Raw genomic sequence first — 3046 nt, forward strand, 5'->3', positions numbered from 1 at the left:
CCATGGGCAGGCCAAATGGTGAATTCTCCCAAAAGTGGCTGAACTGAGGCTCTGGCTGGAGAGAGCAGAGGGCAGCAGCACAATGGACAGTTTCTCAGACCTCAGGCCCGTTCCACAGCAGCTTCAGAAAGCAGGCAACTCTCTGGGCTTGGTGAGGTGCGATGCCCAGGAAAGACCCCCTCCCTGAGCAGGCCCCAGAGAAGGACCAGCCCCTTCCCCATCCACCCCAGGTCTCAGCCTCCCGGCTGGCTGACACACAGGAGAGGCTAGGAAATGGGAACAGAAGCAGCAAAGGGCTGGGTAGGTGCTGCTTGGGATTCATGGGGGTTTGGGCTACATGACAGGGCTGCCCCTCCTGGGCTGGAGGCAGTGTCCTCTTTGGGAACCAAGAAACTCTAGTCTTGAGATGGGCCAGTGCTGCCCAAGTTTGTGAGTCTGGACTCTGACAGAAGACGCCAGGCAGTAACCGCATCCCCAGGCTGTGGTGCAGGGAGCCTGGCCTGAGCGCTGCCCAGTGCACTGAGGATGCACCTGGAGCCTGTCTTCCTGATGGCCCCACAGCCATCGCAGGGTCTGACCATCTAGCCTGCTTCTCTGCTTACTGACCACCCACCCTTCCTGTTGCTTCACTTCCCTAACCCGTGTGCCCTGGAAGCCATGACTGTCTCTTTAGGCACTCTAGTTCTTCTCTTATCCTTATTTTGTCAGAACCTCTGAGCAAGAACTCTCCAGATCCATCCACGCACCTGCCTTGTCCACTTTTTAACTGGGCTGCTCAGCACTGCTGGTGGACACCAGGGTCAATGAGGGTGACTGAGGGTTTCACAGGCAGCTGGGATGGCCCTGTACCCAGTCCCCAGCCTCAGATGGTACTTAGGGTCTTCAGCCAGCAGCTTCCTCCCTCCTGTTGCAGCAGCCCTGACACGGGGCACCTGGCTGTCCTCCTCTCACTGTTCTTTTCTGACTCAGTCTCCCCAGTCTTCCCTCTGGCCATGGTGCTGACCAAGCCAGCAGGGAGCTGGGTCTCTAGAGAGTGCTCCAGAGCTTTGGGACTGACCAAAGCTTCTCTGCTGAGAGGTCCCAGGTGAGTCCCTGCTTCTGGCCTCACCCAGTCTGCTGCCCTCCCCAGCTCCATCCACTCACCACAGGCTGGCTGATCCAGATGCATCCCAAAGTCATCAGTTCCATTGGGTCACCACTACCTCAGCTTCTCCAGTGACTCCTACAGGGAGACTCCATACTGGGCTCCTCCCACCAGATCCCAGATCCCCTCTTAGCATGAGACCTTTGGTCAGATCACCTTGGCTGCAAGCTCTGCTTCCACCTTGCCTTCCTTGTGAGATGCCCAAGCCAGGGCCCTGACCATTTTCTCCCTGGGTCACAGCTTTTGCTGCCCCTGTACTCCTCCCTGTGGGGTGGGAGGGCTGCACTATCTTAGCCCTCAGAGTCCTTCTGGACAACTGCCCACCAGCCATTCCAAGCACCCCTTTGTCTTGTGGCTAGACCCTGTAATTCTCTAGGGCAGGCTCCAAAGGACAAGGCTGGTCCCTCAGGCTGGACTCCTCCTCCCTTGTTGACTTGGAGACTGCACTACTGTCCCCCTTGGAGAGCCCAGGGGCTTAGCCCAACCATATTTCTGTCTCCACTTGCTCTCTGAGTTCCCACAGTGGGCCACTCAGCACTGGCCTAACACTGACCTTGGGCTATATTTGCAGGGCACCTGGGAAGGAATTCCAATCATGGGAAGGAGGCGGACTTGAGACATGTCCTTCCTCAGAGAGGCCTTTCTCAAAATAAAACCTATCACTGAGATGAGATGACTGGGGGTGGGGACTCAGGAGACAGAAGACACACTACAGAATCTGGAGATAATTGGTGATTTTCTAGATTAAAAAATCTTCCTGCCCTATGTCCACTGGCATCCTGGCCTGGCATCTCTGCAATGGAAAGGGTTCAGGGTGAGGGGGGCCAAGCTGTGGAGTGTGGAGGCATGGGGGTGTGTGCAGCCACTCCCTGCCCTGTGTCCCAAGCAGACCCAGGACCCTCTGACTACAGCACAGAAGGAGTGGTGATTCCCCACCCCTTCGAAAGAGCAGCCTGCCCTGTACCCACTCATACTTGGAATAATGTCCCCTTGATTCTGGGTAAGAGGGTATCCACATCCTCCTCCATGTCCAACCTGCAAGCAAAAAATAATTTAAATATTATACTGCATTTGAGAGCTTCAGAGAACACCCCAAACCAAGGTCCTGCCTGGGTCTCAAATACCAGCAAGATGACCACATTCTCCACCAGGAACAAAAGCCCAGACCCAGTCCTCATCCCCCACCAGGGTCTCTGGAGTCTCTTCCCCTGTGCAAGGGTGTGTTCCTGCCTGAGGTTATGAGAACAGGGGGCCCTGGGCAGCAAGGTCTGTTGTCTTCAAATGTGCCAAGATGGGCGCACAGTTGCTTCAGGAAGATGAACAATGTCCACCTGCCAAGGGGAAAGGTCCTATGATGGGTTGTTCTGGGCACCTGGAGGCAGAGTGGGGTCAAGGACCAGAGACCTCTATATGATCAGCCACCTGGGATCATTTGGGAACCACAAAAATTCCAGTTACTGAAGAAAACAAGAAATCTTATAACAGCTTTGGTCTACTCAAAACTCACTGCGGCTGGTGAGTCAGCTTAAGAAAACCAGTTGGGTGAGAAAATGTTTGGTTGAGGGGAAATGATCTATTGATTCCAGAGCAGCCTCTGTGCTCATGGAGATTATGTCTTAGGTAAAGGGACAGCAGATTCCCTAATTCTAGGCTGTCAGTACAGTACTCTTTTTAATCTAGAAAATAACCTGGGCTTCATTTGCCCAGGTTACCAGAAAGGAACAAATGAGCTCTAGTGGTGTGGTCCTTGAGAACACCCAGAGAAACCGTTCCTTCAGGGACTACTCAGGGCAGAGGAAGCATGATGCCTCCAGAGGTTGGGACAGAGAGAGGGCCATGCAGAAAGCCCCTGTTCCTGACCAATGGGAAGGGCACCCTTCACCTCCCAGCCATCCCTCTAGG

This window comes from Mandrillus leucophaeus, unplaced genomic scaffold (genome assembly GCF_000951045.1).
Source record: "Mandrillus leucophaeus isolate KB7577 unplaced genomic scaffold, Mleu.le_1.0 Scaffold2428, whole genome shotgun sequence".
Taxonomy (NCBI): Eukaryota; Metazoa; Chordata; class Mammalia; order Primates; family Cercopithecidae; genus Mandrillus; species Mandrillus leucophaeus.